Here is a 23226-nt window from a genome sequence, read left to right as displayed (position 1 = left end):
TGAGAGTTATTATCATATTGTAGATGATTGGCTGAAATCAAAGTCTACACCTTTTCTGACCACATACTTATATACTTGTTTGGATCAATAAAGATCAGAGAAGCATTTTGAGCATACCAGCAGCGTCTGTGTGTTATTTCTCCTCCGCGATATATTGATAACCATTAGCCGCTGAGAATATTTGGTCCTGAACAGGTGTACTGATACAGGTATTGGTTGACATCCCTCTCTAAATCTTCAGTCTAATATACTTTTGGCCAAACCTGCGTCGACGTTCTCCATGGCACTACTTCACCTGCTCTTCAAATTACTGTTATGGGCAGTAATATTGCCATGCACTATTGTAAATGTTTCACAAATAGCTGTACTATAGTAGTTTCTCCACGATTTTACAATATTTTTGCTGCAGTTTTTCTGAAAATAGTGGCATAATAACTATAGTACCGCTATGTAAGAAACTTATAAAATAGTGCATGCCAATATTTCCTGCCCATGAAAGAAATTTGGAGAGAAGGTAAAGTGGTTCTCTACAATGTGGTTTCTGCTCTGCTTTGTCCCCAAGACACTCAGAGAGAGTTTACCGATAAGAGCAGCTTATATCAGGGCATTAGTAATAGGTAGGACGACTGGATAGACCAGAAGCCAGAAGTCACCCTGCAGGAGAGCCCATGGCTTCCATAATTCTCCCCTGCCGTCCTGCTTCACATTCACTCAGGTTCAGTATGACGGCACGGAAGATTCACACAAATAGATCAATGCGCGCTACTGTTAGGGTATGTTCACACGCACTGTTTTCAGACGAATTCGGGCATTTTAAGCCTCGAACTACGCCTGAAAAAATGACCCTAATACGCCTACAAACATCTGCCCATTGCTTGCAATGGGTTTTATGGTGTTCTGTTCCCACGAGGTGTAATTTTACGCGTTGCTGTCACAATACGGCACGTAAAAAGACGCCCGCGAAAAACAAGTTCATGTCACTTCTTGGGACGTTTTAGGAGCCGATTTTCATTGACTCCATTGAAAATCAGCTCCAAAAACGGCCATAAAATACGCAGGGAAAAACGCGAGTTGCTACAAATGCCTGAAAATCAGGAGCGGTTTTCGCCTGAAAACAGCTAAGTATTTTCAGACGTTTTTGATCACTGCGTGTAAACATATCCTAAGATTAGTTAAGCCAGGGCAGCAGCACAATCTGCACATGCACGTCCTCCATAGGCAGAAGGATTGTCCATTAGAAAGTCAATGTTGTATTGACATAGTTAGGGAATGTTCACACGCAGTGACCAAAAACGTCTGAAAATAAGGAGCTGTTTTCAGGCAAAAACAGCTCCTGATTTTCAGGCATTTTTGTAGCAACTCGCGTTTTTTGCGGTGTATTTTACGGCCGTTTTTAGAGCTGATTTTCAATAGAGTCAATGAAAAACGGCTGCAAAAACATCCTAAGACGTGACATGCACTTCTTTCTCGCCGGCGTCTTTTTACGCACCGTATTTTGACAGCAACGCGTAAAATTACACCTCGTGGGAATAGAACACCGTAAAACCCATTGCAAGCAATGGGCAGATGATTGTAGGCATATTAGGAGCGTTTTTCAGGCGTAATTCGAGGCATAAAATGCCTGAATTACTTCTGAAAACAGTGCAGGTGAACATATCCCTAGGGTGCAGTGACGCAGCAGATTTTGTTGCGACTAAAAATCTGTTCCATTCATCTGAATGCAACAAAATCTGCTGCGTGTGACTGCACCCTTAGAGATGATGAGACTGGTGGCATGGTCCATAACTACACGACCCCAAAGAATCTGCCGTCTCCTCCCCAGAGCCACAACCAGGGTGAACCTTTACACCGTGCAGCACAGGAAGGCTAATCTCCCCAACCATACCAAAACCACCCCACCAGCTTCTCTCCTCCCATAACCCCCACCACTAGACACCACTGGGGCACATAAGAGGATCGGGTATGGCACAGATCCTCACTTAAACAAGGAGGGCAACATTAAAAAAAGAGCAATAAAAATAAAACCACATAAAGCAATATGAATATCTACACCTTGATGTGTATTGTCATGAATGAGAAAATGCAAAGGAGAAGATAATGGTTCAAAAAATAGACAAATACAAAAACAATGACGATGGTTTTTCTTTTCTTTTTTTCTAGCATTAATGTACATGTATATATAATTCTAACTACTATGCAATGTGTGAACTCTCTTCTACACCTTGAACTAGTTCAAATGCTCTGTTTTATACTTTTATATAACATGCTTAGAAAATAAAAATCTATGTTTTAAAAAAAAAAAACAGCAAAAATGAATGTAAAGCCTTATTCACACGAGTGCGCTGCGTTTTGCGCGCGTTGCAGTTCCGTGTGTCATCAGTCAATGGTGCGTGGCTGCGTGATTTTCACGCATATGCCATCCTTATGACACGCGGTTTTGATGTTTAGAAAAAGAAATTAAGGAAGTGTTTTTTTTTTCTTCATTTCTTTATCTACTGTTGAGCGAATCACGCGCGACACATGGAAGTGCTTCTGTGTGCTGCGCATGATTTTCACGCACCCATTGACTTCAATGGGTGCGTGATGCGCAAAAAATGGCCAAGTATACGACATGTCGTGAGTTTCACGCAGCGGACATACGCTGCATGAAAATCACGGACTGTCTGAACGACCCCATTGACTAACATAGGTCTGTGCGACACGCGCGTGATTTTCACGCACGTATCACGGACGTTAAACACGTTCGTGTGAATGAGGCCTTAATGTAAGTGCACAAATGTATAAAATGTCATTACCATTGTCATGAGGTCTCTTCATGTTATATGTTCACACTTCTCCATCTGGGCACACTATTATCTGGCCACTCAATGTTATAAAGGCCAATAGCTATAATTCCACAATGTCATATATCCTTTGACACTTTTCATTTTAAGCCTTAATAACATGGATAAGGGTACGCTGCTCCTAATCGCCAGCTGTATGACCTAGACCAGAGAGAGGCCCCGACACCCAAGGTACACATCCCTCCACCAAATGCCACCAAGTGTATGTAAAGTCCACAAAATAGAACCACTGTGGTAATCCGCTCAGGTATTTGGTATATGCTTTATAGAGTCATGGTTCTAACAGTACCCAAAATATAAGACATAAAAAAGTGAAGGCAGCACTCCAAATGAAGAAATTAAAATGAATAGTTCCATGTATTTTACCCACTGCAATGTTTCCGTTCCAAACAGAATTATTTTTCTATCTTGAGAAAGGTTTCTATTTGGAGCTAAAATATTGCAGTGGGTAAAATGAATGGATTTAGTCATTTAAAGTGCTGCCATCTTCTCTTTTTTCTGCATTAAATTTATTTTGTTTGTTTCTACGTACATGTATGTGTGAGATCTGGTAATTTGGAAACGTCAGTAATCCGGCACCCCGACAGTCTGAGTGTGTAGGGTTATTAGATTTTTTTTCTACCTTTCATCTTTTTGCAGTATTCTTATGTTATATAATAATTTTATGTTTTTTGGTGGAGACATCTTTAAACATCATAATAGATCCTGGGCCCCAACACAAAATCCGTAACAAGGCCCCCAAGTGTCACTTGCCATCAGGAGTTGGGTGGGCCCTATCAGTTGGGCCCTATCAGGCACCAGGGTAAGATGTGACTAGAACCTCTGCCACCTCTATGGTTATGCCGCTGATACCAGACTGATATGGTTTGGGATGTCACAATTTCTGCTTATTTCCATTTAAAGCTCTGTGATTTCTTTGAGAAGCAAAGAATATTAATAAATATATACTCCATATTGTCATAGTAAGACTCCAGACATCGTAATGTGAAATATTACACAATTACTCCCACAAAGATGGTAAAAAAGACAATACAATATATTAATGACAATACTTTTTTATTTTCATCAATTCCTATGGTAAGGAGCTCTATAACAGGTAACGTGGTGAGTACAACCCAAGAGCTGGTCTATATTCAGGCTCGCAGTGTTATATCCATTTAGCAGCTTCACCAGTCCATAGAAATACTGAGAGAAAGAGAACGTATTGTCCAGGCCTGTGTCCATTATCGCAGGAGGTGCGACCAACAAAGTTTATCATGGAACTGGTGAAGAAATAGATTTTGGATCTTTTAATATTTCTGTTTGACACAATTTGTAGTCTTTTAGCAGGAACATCTTTAGTTCTGCGCAATTCCATTCAAGTCCTACACACTGTATTTATAGAAGGCCTTTGAGGAAAGTCTTTTTAGGTTTATAGTAATGTCCTGTGAGGTTAACAACCTGTCTCTCTCTCCCTATAAAGGTTTTCCAGGTTGGATATCCTTAAGTCCAGAGTAAGATAGCAATGTATCCATTAGAGAGTCAAGAAATGCCGTGTTTCCATCATGTCTTCCAGTATTGATGTCCTTTTCTTTTTCTATTCAGTAAATTCCCAATTCAGAATTAAGATTTCCAGATCTTCCAAGGAGGTGAATAGAAAGTAAACCTTTCAGAAAATCTAAGCTTCCATCTGGGATCAAAGTGTATCCTGGTAAGAAGAGGACAAGCACATTATTTAGTATAAAACGGTCACTATGTAATAAATCTGTCACTTCAATCCCCCCAACCGCCCCATAATCAATAAGACCCTTTTTACTTACCACCACTTTACTTTGATGGATTCTGTATTACACTTCTGCAAATAGTATGTGTGTTGAGAATCTTTATTTGCTAGACTGTCAGGAGACATTAGTACTACAAGGAAGAAGGGGAAGGTCTGTAGTGGTAGAATATCGGGTCTCCTTCCTTGGAAATGTCAGTGCCAAGAAGAGCCGCTCTCATAGCTATATTTTGACAGATCGGAGTCTGTTCTAATAAGGATTCATCGAGCTTGCTCAGGCCACTTTTCAGTTGTTACTGGAGTTCTAGTTCTCCACAGTCATTTTGAGCGCCAATGTTTAAGTAGATGGAATATAGGAAGGATTAGTAGACTGGTGATGATTCCTCTAGATACTTGTTACAGTATTCCAGGGTCCTCCCAGCAATTCCAGGATCCTTCTCACCTTCTCATCTTGTACAGCTATATCCCTCAAAACATCAATCAGTTCATTTTTGAGGAGCTTGTAATTTTGCTTGTGTCTTGTTGAGCTTTCACGATATTCGCTGTTGTTTATCAGACGTGTAAGCTTCATCTCAACATATTCCTGACAAATAGCAGTCAAGGAACTAGAAAGAAATCTGATGAGCCAAGGCATTTTCATCAGTATTAAGCCAGAGCAATCGACCAACTAACCAACCAACCAACTGACAAAAAAGTCACTGAGAAAACTGGGGAAGAGACAGTAACCAGTAGGCATTCCGCTATGACATCACATGACTTGCTATGACGTCACCTTAGTAACCAGGTGGCGGAACTTTCTGCCAGTTGGTTGTCAATTTATTAAAGGGAAATGACACTAAAAAAATGGATTGGCTACCACTTGATGTCTCTATCGGTTCTCTAACTGTACATTGTAAAGGCTAATTACGTAATTACGGACCCATTAATTTCTATTGGCCACGGACACCTTTTAGTATATTTACTGATGGGTGTCTGAGCTGAAAAAAAATATAGAACCTGTCCTATTCTTGTCCGTAATTACGGCACTGACTCTCCAATGTGCATCCGTAAACTGTCTGTATTTACGGAAGCGTTGCTATGCAACATGTTGGTGACAACATTTGCAGCCTCCCTCTTTTTTTACGGATCCGTATATACAGATCAAATACGGATGCAATACGACCGTTTATATGGATGAATTGCAGATGACTACGGATCCGTATTTACGGACAGTATTTACAAACAGATGAAAATACGGCCGTGTGCATGGGGCCTAACCTATTACTATCAATTTATGTGTTAGCCATATATTACTTATCTTCTCCTATAAAGGAGTCCGGTGCACACAGTCATGCTGCAGGTAACTCCAGTCCCGGGTGGTAAAGACACAAGAAATAATCCATCAGGAGACATAAATAAAATAATAATAAAGGATATACTGTGTAGTTTAAAATCACTAAGAAATTCATTAATGTAAAATAATGTAATAACTGGAGTTTCAATTCTGTAGACCAGGGGCGTTGCTAGGGTCTTAAAAGATCGGGGGCACAAGCCCCGAAACCTATATTTACCCCCCCCCCCCCCCATACAGATGTAGCCATCTTTACTCTGTCTTGTAATGCAATAAATAAACAATGGCTAGATCTCTTATCTTGACTTTTCAATGGCTTTTGTTGTGTGATATCACGCTGCAGGAAGTTATTAGAATCAAGATAAAGATGGCTGCATCCGTATGTATGTAAAAAGAAATAAATTTTTACATACATATTGGAGATAGCATATCTATAAGACTAAGGCTCCTATAGCTACACCACTGGATAGAATTGGATGCATTGTCTCAGCAGAAAATATCACACATGATATGCTTAGATACAGGGCCCCAGCAGACAGTATCACACATAATAGGCTTAGATACATGGCCCCAGCACACAGTATCACACATGATAGGCTTAGATACATGGCCCCAGCAGACAGCATCACACATGATATACTTAGGGCTCATTCAGATGAGCGTGATTGTCGTCCGTGTGTTGTACGTTGAAACAACGCACAGCACACAGACCCATGGATTACAATGGGGCTATTCTCACATGCATGAGTTTTCACACAGCGAGTGTCCGTTGCCTGAAACTCACTGCATGTCTTATATTAGTGCGTTTTCATGCACCTAGTCGCTCATTGAAGTCAATGGGTGCTTGAAAACCACGGACAGCACTCGGATGACATCCGTGTGCATGTTTCACGCATCAAATACACTGAAAAAAAAGTGCTTGCGAGTGCGTGAAAAACAAAATGCAATGCACACGACTAGATTTACGCACGATTTTAACGCACGTAAATCTGTCACGCTCCTGTGAATGTAGCCTTAGATACAGCGCCTCAGCAGTAAGTATCCATGTACTAACCCTCAGGGGTAAATTTGGCATTTCTGGGGCCCCAAGCAAAGTTATATCTCGGGGCTCTTATCAAAGACATCTGTAGAGCGTTCCCCACACAATGCCCCCTGTATATAGTGTCACAACCCCCCTGTATTTTTTCACACACAGTCCCCCTGCCATACATCCCCTTTGTAGACAGTGCCAGGCAGTCCCCTGTAGGTAGTCCCACATACCCACCTTGTCTCAGCAGACAGTATCATACATGATAGGCTTAGCTACATGGCCCCAGCAGACAGTATCAAACATGATAGGCCTAGATACATGGCCCAGCAGACAGTATTACACATGATAGACAGATACAGTGCCCCAGCAGTCGGTATCACACATGATAGACTTAGATACGGTGCCCCAACAGACAGTATCACAAATGATAGGCTTAGATACATGGCACCAGTAGACAGTATCACACGCAGTAAGTATCCTTGCAGTGGCGTAGTTATAGGGGTCGCAGTTGCGACCGGGCCCTTAAGCCTGGGGGGCCCACGGGCCCCCATTGACATACAGCATGCAAATAAATTTTCTGTGCCGGTTACGGTAACATGGTACACTTAGTGTACCATGTGACCGTGTTGTCACGTGACACGTCTTCCAGCCAGTGCAGTGGAAGAGTCGGTGCGGAGGACTCCAGGTGACACAGAGGTACGCAAAAGATCCAGATGCATCTGGATCTTTTGCGTACCTCTGTGTGTGCTGGGGTTATATATTTCCAATATTGTGGGATTCTCGTCCCTACCTTACTAGCACCACGCCAATTGATTGAGGAGTGCATCCCAACATCTATTTTTGAGGACTCCAGGTGAGCTGCAGAGTCTGTATTGTAATGTGTGGTGTTGTATTGTGTGTTCTTGTAATGTTATGTGTTGTGTTGTGATCACTGGCGTAGCAATAGGGGTCGCAGCGGTCACAATTGCGACCGGGCCCCGAAGCCAGGGGGGCCCACGGCCCCCCGCACCACATCAATAAAAAGTTACTATAGTAACTCGGGCCGCGGGCCCCTGTTACTATAGTAACATACTTTACTTACCTTCCTGGTTCCGGATCGCAGCGGAGGTCCTGACGTCAAGCGCTGTGCGCAGCGCATGACGTCACCACGCTATGCGCCGCGCACAGCATCGAGACGACAGAACTCCCGCCGCGGCCAAAGAGGAAGGTAAGATAGCCCTGACTGGCGGCGTCCGACTCCCGGGACCCGCCAATCAGCTGTTTTGAAGGGGCCGCAGCACTCGTACGAGAGCTGCTCCCCTTCATTCCTGTCACTTCATTCCGGTCACACTGTGAATCCGTGTCGGCGATTCACAGTGTGAGCGAGTAGTGAAATGAAGGGGAAGCAGCTCTCGTACGAGTGCTGCGGCCCCTTCAAAACAGCTGATTTGCGGGTCCCGGGAGACACATCAGCTATTGATGGCCTATCCTGAGGATAGGCCATCAATGTTTAGGGACTGCACAACCCCTAAGCCTACGATGTAGCAGGCTTAGGGGGCCCATGAGACAGGATCACAGATTGTGTGATCCTGTCTGCTGGGCCCTGTATCTAAGCCAATCACATGGTAGGCTTAGATACATGGCCCATGCGTGATCCTGTCTGCTGGGCCCTGTATCTAAGCCAATCACATGGTAGGCTTAGATACATGGCCCATGTGTGATCCTGTCTGCTGGGCCCTGTATCTAAGCCTACCACACTGTAGGTTTAGATACAGGGCCCCAGCAGACAGTAATCTTATACTGTATAAGATTACTGTCTGCTGGACCCTGTATCTAAGCCTACGTTGTGGTAGGCTTAGATACAGGGTCCCACAGACAGTATCACACATGGGCCCTGTATCTAAGCCTAACACATGTTACTAATAGTTTTTTGTGTGTTTTCTTACAGGTTCGGTCGTTGGACTACGTCGGATTCCAGGACTACTTCAGACTACGGCTTTTTTTTTTTATTATCAATAAAATGGTTAATGAGGGTTGTGTGGTTTTTTTTTTATTTCAATAAAATATTTTTTCTATGTCTTTGTATTTTTTTTTAAACTATATTACTACCGCCTTAGTAATGGCCGCCGGCTGATTGACAGTATCCATTGCTAAGGCGGGGCTTAGTGTTAGCCGATGCAGAGGCTAACACTAACCCCCTTTATTACCCCGGTACCCACCAACACCAGGGGTGCTGGGAAGAGCCGGGTACGATCCAGTACCTGACCATCTGTAGTGATGGTCGGCCACCGGGGTGGCCGCAGGCTGGTATTATCAGGAAGGGAAAGGCCAAAAACAGTGGCCCTTCCCACCCTGGTGATGCTAGGCTGCTGTTGCTTTATTGTATCTGGCTGGTTATGAAAAATGGGGGGGACCCCACGTCATTTAAAAAAAATAATAATAATTGGAAAGAACGATGTGGGGTCCCCCTCATTTTTCATAACCAGCCAGATGCAACACAGCAGCAGCAGGCAGCATCATCAGGGTAGGAAGGGCCACTGTTTTTGGCCTTTCCCCTCCTGATACTACCAGCCTGCCACCACCCCAGTGGCCGACCATCACTACAGATGGTCGGGTACTGGTTCGTACCCGGCTCTTCCCAGTACTCCTGGTGGCGGTGGGTACCGGGGTAATAATGGGGGTTAGTGTAGCCTCTGCACCGGCTAACATTAAGCCCAGCCTTAGTAATGGAGGTTGTCAATCAGCCGGCGGCCATTACTAAGGCGGTGATAATAACGTTTAAAAAGATACAAGCACATAGAAAAAATGTTTTATTGAAATAAAAAAACGCAACCCTCATTAACCATTTTATTGAGAATAAAAAAAACGCCGTCATTGAAGTCCAACAACCGAACCTGTAAAAAAACACAAACACACAAAAATAATCAGTAACACATAAAGAAGCAAAATTATTATTCTTACCTATCCTGGGTCCAGCGCTGGAGACGCAATGTCAGCGAGCTGGTCCCTGTATCTAATCCAATCATGTGTGATACTGTCTGCTGAGCCACTGTATCTAAGCCTATCATGTGTGATACTGTCTGCTGAGCCACTGTATCTAATCCTATCCATAGTTGATAGGGTCGTAGTGCTATAGATATGCTATGCTGTCTCCTATACACACATTTTTTTGGGGCAGACACACATATGTATTGGGGCTATTTCCCCTGACATATTAAGCCCTGAGGGTATGTTCACACGGCAGCGTCTGTTACGGCTGAAATTACTGTGCTGTTTACAGGAGAAAACAGCACCGTAATTTCAGCCGTAAAGGCATGTGCAGGCGTCTTTCGCTGCGTCCATTACGGACGTAATTGGAGCTGTTTTTCTATGGAGTCCATGGAAAACGGCTCCATTTACGTCTGAAGAAATGACAGGCACTTCTTTGACGTGGGCATCTTTTTTACACGCCGCCTTTTGACAGCGGCGCGTAGAAAAAAATGACCGTCGGCACAGAACATCGTAAGACCCATTCAAATGAATGGGCAGATGTTTGCCAACGCTTTTGAGCCGCATTTTCGGATGTAATTCAATGCTAAAACGCCAGAATTACGTCCGTAAATAGGGTGTGTGAACCCAGTCTTAGTGACGCCCCGGCTGCTAGTGCTGCATTGTTGGGTCACTTAGGAGACCCAGCGATGCAGCTGAAAGCTGCGGACCGTCGGCCATGAGAAGTTTGCAGGGGGGGGGGGCCCAGTAAGAATTTTTGCATCGGGGCCCATGAGCCTTTAGCTACGCCCCTGGTTGTGATGTGTTGTCTTGTAATGTGTTGTATTGTGCTGTTTGCGGTGGAGAGGGAGGCCCGTTAAATGACAGTCCCCCCTTCTCTCTACACCGCAAACTGCACATTACAACACAATACATTACAAACTGTGAGTCGCGTTTCCCTGGGGGGTCGTGTAAAGACCTCTGGGGGGGTTGCGAGTCACTCACCGAGGTCCCGATTCCATTCAATGCTGGAGCAAGGAGCTCATGTCTCCTTGCTCCAGCATTCACTGTGCCCTGAGCTGCTCGACGCAGACAGGCGGGATGTAGCGTCATCATCGCGCCTGTCTGCGCCGAGTCACTCATAGCACACACCGGAGGAGGCGAAGGAACGGGGATAGTAATTATGCTATTTTTCTATTTTGCACATATGGGAGGCATTATACTGCATGGGGGGACTGATATGGCATGGGGGCTGATAAGATGGGGGAGTATACTGTATGGCGAGCTGATATGGTGGTATTATACTGTATGGGGGCTGATATGGGGGGCACTATACTGTATTGGGAGCTGATATAGGGGGCATTATACTGTATTGGGAGCTCATATGGGGGCATTATATTGTATGGGAAGCTCAGATGTGGGGAATTATACTGAATGGGGGCATTATACTGTATGGGGGCCGCTATGTAGGGCATTATACTGTGGGGGCTGTTATGGGGAGCATTATACGGTATGGGGCTGTAATGGGGGCATTATACTGTATGGGGCATTATATTGTGTGGGGCAGCTATGGGAGCATTATACTGTGTGGGGGCATTATACTATGGGGGCTGTTGGACAAAGCGTCTGGGCATAGGCGTGCGCAGGGGTCTGATGATGGTGGTGTTGGGGAGGGATAGGGGGGCACAAACTGAATTCTTGCACCTGGGCCCATGAGCCTTTAGCTACGCCCCTGTATCCTTGTACCAACATATGTTCACCCCCCCCCAAAAAAAAAAATGTGAGTGCGTGTATGTATATACAGGGTGGGCCATTTATATGGATATACCTAAATAAAATGGGAATAGTTGGTGATATTAACTTCCTGTTTGTGGCATATGAGTATATGGGAGGGGGAAAACTTTTTAAGCTGGGTGTTGACCATGGCGGCCATTTTGAAGTCGGCCATTTTTTATCCAACTTTAGTTTTTTCAATGGGAAGAGGGTCATGTGACACATCAAACTTATCGAGAATTTCATAAGAAAAACAATGGTGTGCTTGGTTTTAACATTACTTTATTCTTTCATGAGTTATTTACAAGTTTCTGACCACTTATAAAACGTGTTCAAAGTGCTGCCCATTGTGTTGGATTGTAAATGCAACCCTCTTCTCCCACTCTTCACACACTGATAGCAACACCGCAGAAGAAATGCTAGCACAGGCTTCCAGTATCCGTAGTTTCAGTTGCTGCACATCTCGTATCTTCACAGCATAGACAATTGCCTTCAGATGACCCCAAAGATAAAAGTCAGATCGGGAGGCATTTCTTCTGCGGTGTTGCTATCAGTGTGTGAAGAGTGGGAGAAGAGGGTTGCATTGACAATCCAACACAATGGACAGCACTTTGAGCACATTTTATAAGTGGTCAGAAACTTGTAAATAACTCATGAAAGAATAAAGTAACGTTAAAACCAAGCACACCATTGTTTTTCTTGTGAAATTCTCGATAAGTTTGATGTGTCACATGACCCTCTTCCCATTGAAAAAACTAAAGTTGGATACAAAATGGCCGACTTCAAAATAGCCGCCATGGTCAACACCCAGCTTGAAAAGTTTCCCCCCTCCCATATACTAATGTGCCACAAACAGGAAGTTAATATCACCAACCATTCCCATTTTATTTAGGTGTATCCATATAAATGGCCCACCCTGTACATGTGTGCGTGTGTGTGTGTGTGTGTGTGTGTGTGTGTGTGTGTGTGTGTGTGTACGTACATATATATATATATACACACTAGTCCTTCTCAATGAATTAGAATATCATCAAAAAGGTAACTTATTTCAGTAATTCAATTCAAAAAGTGAAACTCATTATATAGATTCATTACATACAGAGTGATCTATTTCCAGCATTTTTAATGTTGATGATTATGGCTAACAGTTAATGAAAACCACAAATTTAGTCTCTCAGAAAATTAGAATATTATATAAGCCCAATTTCAAAAATGATTTTTAATACCAAAATGTTGGCCCAATGAAAAGCATGTACAGTATATGCACTCAATACTTGGTCGGAGCTCCTTTTGCATGAGTTACAGCATCAATGCGGCGTGGCATGGAGGCGATCAGCCTGTGGCACTGCTGAGGTGTTATCAATGCGGCGTGGCATGGAGGTGATCAGACTGTGGCACTGCTGATGTGTTATCAATGCGGCGTGGCATGGAGGCGATCAGCCTGTGGCACTGCTGAGGTGTTATGAAAGCCCAGGTTGCTTTTATAGCGGCCTTTAGCTCGTCTGCATTGTTGGGTCTGATGTCTCATCTTCCTCTTGACAATACACCATAGATTCTCTATGGTGTTTAGGTCAGGCGAGTTTGCTGGCCAATCAAGCGCAGTGATACTGTTGTTATTAAACCAGGTATTGGTACTATTGGCAGTGTGGGCATGTGCCAAATCCTGCTGGAAAATTAAATCAGCATCTCCATAAAGCTTATCAGCAGAGGGAAGCATGAAGTGCTCTAAAACGTCCTGGTAGACGGCTGCGTTGTCTCTGGACTTGATATATGGACATGGGCCCTGTATCTAAGCCTACCACAAGGCAGGCTTAGATACAGGACTACAGGACCCCAGCAGGCAGTAATGATGTTATATCAAAAGAATTATGAGAAAATAGACATGGACCACATAATCCACAATGTGTACGTTGATCTGAGCCGCTAGGCATCATTTATAAACATCAACATACTAGGTTCTTTGTTAACATTTTGATCAAACTGTATAAGCCCGCTTGCCACTTCACAGCGACCTCTTTCAAAGTGGGTCCCTACTCTATCGGTTGCAGCACCGCATGGCAGCCACTGCCACCGCAGCACCGCTCCTGCAGAGGTAGCAACCCAGGGGTCCAAAAGCACAGATTCTATCAGGCTGTGCCAAGCCTCCTTGACTCTTGGCTGCGTCCCCCCACAAATGCAGCACCACAGCCACAGGCACCACCCCACAGCACCACAACATGTGAACAGATGGAATAAGCTCACCTTACCATGCGCCCCCAGTGGCCAACTAAAAGCACAAGTAAGAGCAGAAACACTTATGAGGGCATTCCTTGAATTAAAATCAGCTGGGGTTTTTTTTCAATTGTGTGGAGTGCTGGTGCCAAGTAAAACAAAGAAATTGAGGAGGATAGACTATACTTTATTAAAAGCATTATGAGAAAATAGACATGGACCGTACAATCCACAATGTATACGTTGATCTGAACCGCTAGGCATAATTTATAAACATGAACATGAGGTCCTGTGATAACATTTTGATCAAACTGTATAAGCCCACTTGCCACTTCATGGCGACCTCTTTTAAAGTGGGTCCCTACTCTATCGGTTGCAGGACCGCATGACGATCACCGCCACCGCAGCACCGCTCCTTATGATGTTACACTTACCCAGCTCTTTGTTGCAGCTAATGTCCCGACGCCATCCAGCGTCGTGACATCATGCGCGGCGCACAGCGTCGTGATGCGAGAAGACCCTTGTAGAGGGAGTCGCCCGGGGATCCTGGGCACCGGGCCAAAGATCTGGGGCCTGATGCAGACACACAATAATATCTTAGGTTTTTTTATATGCCATATAAAAACAGCAAACTGATACTTTACATAACATATTTCTGCACATTTTAATGACACAATACCGGCATTTCTATTTACTTGTAAAACATATCATAGTGGAAAATATTAAACAAGTTTGGCATTTATCTGGAAAACTTTGGGCACCCTGTCATTCAATATTTAGTAAGGCCCCATGGACACGACCGTAGATTTCGTCCGTAATTACGAAGCGTAATTACGGACCCATTAATTTCTATGGCCAACACATATCTTCCCGTATATTTACAGGAAGGAGCCGTGCCGTAGAAACCTTCCATAAAAAATAGGACATGTTCTATTTTTTTATTTTACGGACCATGCTCCCATACTTTATAAAGGGAGCAAGGCCAGCAAATGCAGACAGCTGTCCGCGGCTGGCCATGCCCATAATCACGGACTGTGGTTTTAGGCACGGTCATGTGCATGGGGCCTTATACCCCCTTTGGCAGCTATAAGCCTCTAAAAGGTTTTGGTAGCCAACTAAACAGTCTTTGACCCAGATGTACTAAGAATGGAGTTTTTTATGGCAGTCTTAGGGCCAGTTCACACTGAGTTTTTTGGTGCTGGTTGTGACTCAGTTACCGCATTGGAATCAGCGCCAAAAAACGCCCGAAAACTGCCCACCATCTATTTTAATGAAAGGTGGAGGCGGTTTTCTCCCGCACGCGCTTTTAGCCACTCGCGGGGAAAAGAAAGCAACATTCTCTTTCTACCCACAGTTCCGTGTCTGACCTCCCATTAAAATCAATGGGAGGCAGAGAACTGTTTTTCGCTGAGTTTTTTGCCCGCGGCACTCAATGGCCGCAGCAGGATCGTGCAGGCAGGTAAAAATCTGCCTCAAAATTCCTGAAGGAATATACACATGTATGTTAGAGAACTGTATCATTTCCTATTCTATAAATAAATTATTAAAACAACAAAAAGTGGATAACCTTCAGTACTGTGAAATTTCATTTAAGCTGTTCATACGGAATTTATAGAAGGCCTTTGAGGAAAGTCTCTAAAAATATTGTATTAGGGTATATTCACACTAGGTGGATAAGCTGCAGATTTTCCGCAGCGTATTTCATTGCGGAAAATCAGCAGCGTATTACTTTAGAAGCAAAGTGGATGAGATCTGAACAAATCCCATCCACACGTTGCAGAAAAAATCAGCTGAGAAAACCTGCATAAACTTACCCCCGGGCGTTGTCATAGCGACAGCTCCTTGTTCTCACAGTTGTTCTCCAAGCAACTCGGCCTCGGATAACGTTTCATCCCATGTGACTGCTGCAGCCAATCACAGGCTATAGTAGTCACGTGGGTTGCAGCGTTATCACAGGAGGCCGGACTGCACGGACGACAAAGGGATGCTTTGCTATAGTGAAGAAAGTGAAGGTAAGTATTGGCTTTTTTTCAGCTGTTTTCCGCAGCAGTGACTCTGGCCAAAAATCGGCACCACAATTGGGTGCGGTTTTTCGGCTGGAATTCCCTGCAGGTTGTAGGTCAGATACACTGTGTACCTTTATGCAACCTATCCGACCTGTGTGAACATACCCCTAATGTCCTGTAAGGACAACAACCTGTCTCTCCCCATGAGGTTTCCCAAGTTGGATATCCAGCTCTTTTTTTAATGGGTGATATTTAAAGGGGTTGTCTCACCACAATGTTTTTTTTCAAAGTCTCCCTAGTGATAATATAGCGACATCTAATGCACTTTCATCTGTTTTGTTTTTGCTTTTTTTCAGTATAGCTCTCTGTGATCTCTGTAATCCCACTCCGCAGCAGCTTCTTGTATCTTCCTGGATCATGGGTGAGCTAAACCAGCACGCAGCACTGTCACCCGTAGCCTCCCTACGCCGGGTAGTTTCTCCATGGCACTACTTCTCCTGCTCTTCAAATTACGGTTATGGGCATTAAATATTGCCGTGCACAATTTTAAATGTTTCACAAAAAGCTGAACTAAAGTAGTTTCTCCTCGATTTTGCAACATTTTTGCTGCATTTTTTGGAAAATAGTGGCATAATAACCAGTGGCGGATTAAGAAGACCATGGGCCCTGGGCTGTTACCCAAACTTGGGCCCCCCTTCTCCACCACCACCCTGCCGCGCCGTAACTATTGCTAACACTACCTAAACACTAGTACACAAAGTAGGCACATTATGCACAAAGTACACACAGTACACAAAGTACGCACATTATGCACAAAGTACGCACATTATGCACAAAGTACGCACATTATGCACAAAGTACACACAGTACACAAAGTAGGCACATTATGCACAAAGTAGGCACATTATGCACAAAGTAGGCACATTATGCACAAAGTACACAAAGTAGGCACATTATGCACAAAGTAGGCACATTATGCACAAAGTACGCACATTATGCACATTATGCACAAAGTACGCACAGTACACAAAGTACCACATTATGCACAAAGTACACAAAGTAGGCACATTATGCACAAAGTACGCACAGTACACAAAGTACCACATTATGCACAAAGTACGCACATTATGCACAAAGTACGCACATTATGCACAAAGTACACAAAGTAGGCACATTATGCACAAAGTACACAAAGTAGGCACATTATGCACAAAGTACGCACATTATGCACAAAGTACACACATTATGCACAAAGTACACAAAGTAGGCACATTATGCACAAAGTACGCACATTATGCACAAAGTACGCACATTATGCACAAAGTACGCACATTATGCACAAAGTACGCACATTATGCACAAAGTAGGCACATTATGCACAAAGTAGGCACATTATGCACAAAGTACACAAAGTAGGCACATTATGCACAAAGTACGCACATTATGCACAAAGTACGCACATTATGCACAAAGTACACAAAGTAGGCACATTATGCACAAAGTAGGCACATTATGCACAAAGTACGCACATTATGCACAAAGTACACAAAGTAGGCACATTATGCACAAAGTACGCACATTATGCACAAAGTACACACAGTACACAAAGTACGCACATTATGCACAAAGTACGCACATTATGCACATTATGCACATTATGCACAAAGTATGCACATTATGCACAAAGTACGCACATTATGCACAAAGTACACAAAGTACGCACATTATGCACAAAGTAGGCACATTATGCACAAAGTACACAAAGTAGGCACATTACGCACAAAGTACGCACATTATGCACAAAGTACGCACATTATGCACAAAGTACGCACATTATGCACAAAGTATACACAGTACACAAAGTACGCACATTATGCACAAAGTACGCACATTATGCATATTATGCACAAAGTACGCACATTATGCACAAAGTATGCACATTATGCACAAAGTACGCACATTATGCACAAAGTACACAAAGTACGCACATTATGCACAAAGTAGGCACATTATGCACAAAGTAGGCACATTATGCACAAAGTACGCACATTATGCACAAAGTACGCACATTATGCACAAAGTAGGCACATTATGCACAAAGTATGCACAGTACACAAAGTACCACATTATGCACAAAGTACGCACATTATGCACAAAGTACGCACAAAGTACGCACATTATGCACAAAGTACGCACAGTACAAAGTAGGCACATTATGCACAAAGTACGCACAGTACACAAAGTACCACATTATGCACAAAGTACGCACAGTACACACATTATGCACAAAGTACGCACAGTACAAAGTACGCACATTATGCACAAAGTACGCACAGTACACAAAGTACACACATTATGCACAAAGTACACAAAGTAGGCACATTATACACAAAGTATGCATAGTACACAAAGTACACACGAGTATGCACATTATACACTAAGTAGGCACATTACACACGAGTATGCACATTATACACAAAGTACACCTTGTAAACACATGAATATGGACATTAAACATACATGAATATGGACATTAAACATACATTAATATGGACATTAAACATACATTAATATGGACATTAAACACACATGAATATGGATATTAAACACACATGCACTTACCTTTTATGTCTTCACTGCAGCTCTTCTCCTGCTCACAGCACAGAGCCCGCCGACAGTCTCCCCTCCCCCATGTCCCGACAGCTAGCAGCAGAGATGTTTAGAGCAGGGAAGGGGGGCTGGAGGGGGAGCTTCTAAAGCAGCACAGACCACGGCTGCTAAGTAGAAGCAAAGCTCCCCTCGCCTGACAGGTGCGGTCCTGGCACCGGGGCTCCCTCCGGTGCTAGCGACGCCACTGGGCATGAGGGGGTTCGGGCGGTCATAGGCTCGCTGGGAGCCTTGGGCCCCCTGGCAGTCTTGGGCCCCGGGCGACCGCCCGAAACGCCCTAATGATAATCCGCCACTGATAATAACAATAGTACCGCTATTTGAGAAACCTATAAAATAGTGCATGCCAATATTTCCTGACTATGACTTTCTGCTCTACTTTGTCCCCAAGACACTCAGAGAGAGTTTACACATAAGAGCAGGTTATATCAGGACATTAGGAATGGGCAGGACGACTGCATAGACCAGAAGCCAGAAGTCACCCTGCAGGAGAGCCCATGGCTTCCGTAATTCTCCCCTACCATTCTGCTTACCATTCACTCACACTGGTTCAGTATGACGGCAGGAGAGAATCACAGAAATAGATATATGCGCTCTACTTTTAGATTAGTTAAGCCAGGGAAGCAGCCAGATCTGCACATTCATGTCCTCCATAGCGATGTTCCCTTGTGGACGTAACCAGTAACAACAGATACAAACTGTGAAACAGCCGTGTGCATTACACTGAGACATATCTCTTGACACAGGCATTTTCAGTAAGTAAATTTGTACAGTAAGTTTGTACAACTCTTGATGCAAATCCTTGTGTTCCAAGGTGGAATCCTGAGTTTTTTTTGATAGGTTGCATGAAGCGTTCCACTTCACCATTGGCCTGAGGCCAGTGAGGAGTAATTTTCCTGTGTGTGAAGTCAAGATAAGTTGCAAAAGATTGAAAGCCTGTACTATTGAAAGGAGGCCCATTATCGTTTTTTACTATTTCAGGTATGCCATTTGCAGAAAATTTCATGTCCAATATTGGTATAAGGGTATGTTCACACGCTTAACAAAAAACGTCTAAAAAATACGGAGCTGATTTCAGAGAAAACAGCCTCTGATTTTCAGGCGTTTTTGAAGCTGAGAATGAAATTTGGAGCTTCTTTTGAGGCTTCTTTTCAAACGCTTTTTGAGTCGTTTTTTGAGGCGTTCTTCATATTGTTCAATGGAAAATCAGCACCAAAAAAACGCCTCAAGAAGTAACATGCTACTTCTTTTTACGGAGCGTCTTTTTACGCTCCGTTTTTTGACAGCGAAGCGTAAAATGACAGGTCGTCGGCACAGTACATCATAAAGCCCATTGAAAGCAACGTATTGGAGCCGTTTTTTCAGACGTAATTCGAGGCGTAAAACGCCTCCATTACGTCTGAAAATAGGTTGTGTGAACCCAGCCTAACGGTTCTTGCAGAGGTGGTTGAAACGGCAACTGTAAATCTTGAAAAATCATCCATGACGACTAGTAAGTAGGAATGATCTGGCAGAGAGCAGAAATAAACACTTACATTAGTCCATGGACTTGCAGGTAAAGGCGTCATTTGTAATGGTGCACGCCTATGGTCAACAGTAGTCGCTTGGCAAGGTATACACGCTTTAATCAGTGCTTCCACTTTATTGTCAAGTCCTGGAAACCATACTTTCTCTCTAAGCAATTGCTTTGTTTTTACAACACCTTGATGCACCTTGATTCACCTCGTGAGCCAGAGCTAACACTCTATTCTGAAGTTTCTGAGGTATGACAATGCGATTTTCTCTCAGTAGTAAATTTGATTCTGACACCGAGAGCAGTGGCGTAACTACCGCGGTAGCAGCCGTAGCGGCTGCTACGGGGCCCATGGCTTGAAGGGGCCCGTGCCGCCAGCCGAAACACCCCCCCTTTATATGATCGGTGGCGCCGTTAGCAGTCGTTATGGCTGCTACAGCAGTAGCACCGTTACAATGATGCTGATTCGCTAGCGGCGCTATGACGCTTCCATGCTTAAAAGGCGCTGATTGACGGGGCAAGTCATTCTGCCCTGCCAATCAGCGTCATTGGACGAAGTTCGTTCAGCTCCTGCAGACCTGCTCAGAAGAGAGCAGATCTGCATCGCCAGTGAACAAGAATGGGATCATTTGAGTATGTAAAGTTGTTGTTTTTTTTTTCTCATAAAACTGTTAATGGCATTATCTATAGTGGGGGCTCTATCTACAGGAGGGTTGTCTATATGTGGATCACTATATATAGGGGGGGTCTATATGTGGGGCACTAGCTACAGGGGTGGTCTCAGTGGCGTAACTACCGCTGTAGCAGCTGTAGCGGCTGCTATGGGGTGACGCCAATAAACACTATGGCAGAGTAGGGAGGTATCTCCGCGCTCTGCCATTAAAGGGGTTGTTCCTACAAAAGACATGTATCCCCTATCCACAGATCACTTTCTATAGGGTAAGCTGTATGTAGGGCAGCACGGGGGCTCAGTGGTTAGCACTATTGCCTTGCAGCTCTGGAGTCCATATGTGGGCACTATCTAAAGGGGCTGTATGTGGGACACTATCTACAGGGGCTTCTATGTAGGTCACTATCTACAGAGGCTCTATGGGGGTCACTATGTACAGGGGGCATGGTGTGTGTGTGTGTGTGTGTGTGTGTGTGTGTGTGTGTGTGTGTGTGTGTCAGTGTATGGTACTATTATAATCAGGGACACAGTGTATGGCGCTATTATTGTTAGAGAAGCAAGAGATGTTGAGAATTTTAACTTTGTTTATAGGTACAGAAATGTTTTAAAAGTGAGAAGCTGAAGACATCTGAGCGGAAAACTGCAGGAATGGGTCACGGCTGGTAGAAATCCACCATAGATGTCTGGACCAGAGGGAGAAGAAAAGAACTAGAATCTGATATGTCACCGGTGAGTCACTTAATGTAAATGTTTATTCTGCCTCTAACCAGCACTGTAGTCACTGTATGATCTGCAGCGAGATGATAGTTGGTATGATTATGATATAATTATTTTTTTTTGTGAAACAGCATCTCCCAGGATATCCTCACCATTGTTCGGGCCATGCTGGGAGTTGTAGTTTTACGCCGTACAAACCTATAGGGGCAGGGGTTGAACTAAATTAAGCTGTATTTGTTCTGGTGTTGTATATATGTACTGATCTTGGTTCTGATGCTGTATGTAAGCACTGAGCTTCGTTCTTGTGCTGTATATACGTATAAGATTGGTTTTGGTGCTGTGTATATATGTAATGAGTTTGGTTCTGGTGCTGTATATGTACTGAGCTTTGTTCTGGGGATGTATTTATGTACTGAGGTTGGTTCTGGTGCTGTATTTATGTACTGAGGTTGGTTCAGGTGCTGTATTTATGTACTGAGGTTTGTTCTGGTGCTGTATTTATGTAATGAGGTTGGTTCTGGTGTTGTATATATGTATGGGCTTGTTCTAGTGCTGTATTTATGTACTGAGCTTGGTTCTAGTGCTGTATATATGTCAGAGCTTGGTTCTAGTGCTATATTTATGTACTGAGCTTTGTTATGGTGCTGTCTATATGTACTTAGCTTGGTTCTAGTGCTGTATTTATGTACTGATGTACTGAGCTTGTGTAGCGACGGGGGTAAGGAAATGAACAAGTGAGCCCTAATCTACCCGCCACTCTGTCCCAGCCTACTTGCAACGACCCGCCCTAGGCGACGGGGTACAACTGGGCAGCGGTCCCTACGCTCAGTAAGTGCACGAGACAAAAATACAAGGGAATACAAAGCAAAGGGAAAGGGGCAGTTGCCCACGGCAACACCGTGAGCAACCAGAGTGGTGAACGAGCCAAGTCAAACCAGGAGAGCACGAGGTACCAAACGCAGAGCAGGAGAGTAGTCAGTAAGCCAGGGTCAGTATGGAGCAGGATCAAATAGTTAGGAGCTGTAGCTGGGCCAGGAAACCACACGAAAAGAATCACAAGCAAAGGAGGAACAGGAAAGGCAGGTATAAATAGACAGAGGGCGGGAGCTAGCTCCGTCTGGCCAGGCTGCGATAGGCTCTCCCACTCCTAAGCCTGCCATCCTGAGTGGTGGAAGATGGAGTCAGTCTCAGAGACGTAGATTCAGGTGCAGACTGATTACCTATGGGAGTTAACCCCGAAGCTGTGCCTGGCAGATCCTTTACAGCTTGGTTGTGGTACTGTATATATGTCAGAGCTTGGTTCTGGATCTGTAGTTATATAGAATATATTTATAATAACAAAATTGCAGGTCAGATGGAATTGTTCTCAATTCATTGTATATTTAATGGGAATCTGTCAGGTAGTTTTAACCCCTTGAACCGCCACAATGCGGTGATACATGAATTGACAATATTTGCAAACATTTCCTTGTATGTTTTTTTCAGATGCAGCAAAATTCTTAAAATCCATTTTAAAAATGGCGCTTACTGTATGCTAATTACTCATTAGAGGGGCATGGGGCGGTGCCGCTATCCTGAAGAGTCACATAGTCTTGCCTCCAAACCCACCTTTTCATGTTAGAGTGACATCTCCCTGGCTGATACAACTTTCTCGGATGTGCCATTGCCTTGTGGCACTATACACAAGGGGGGGCTGTGTGGCACTATACACAAGGGGGAGCTGTGTGGCACTATACACAAGTGGGAGCTGTGTGGCACTAT

The sequence above is a fragment of the Rhinoderma darwinii genome, chromosome 1, assembly GCF_050947455.1.
Source record: "Rhinoderma darwinii isolate aRhiDar2 chromosome 1, aRhiDar2.hap1, whole genome shotgun sequence".
NCBI classification, from domain to species: Eukaryota; Metazoa; Chordata; class Amphibia; order Anura; family Rhinodermatidae; genus Rhinoderma; species Rhinoderma darwinii.
Note: the sequence above shows the minus strand (reverse complement) of the source record.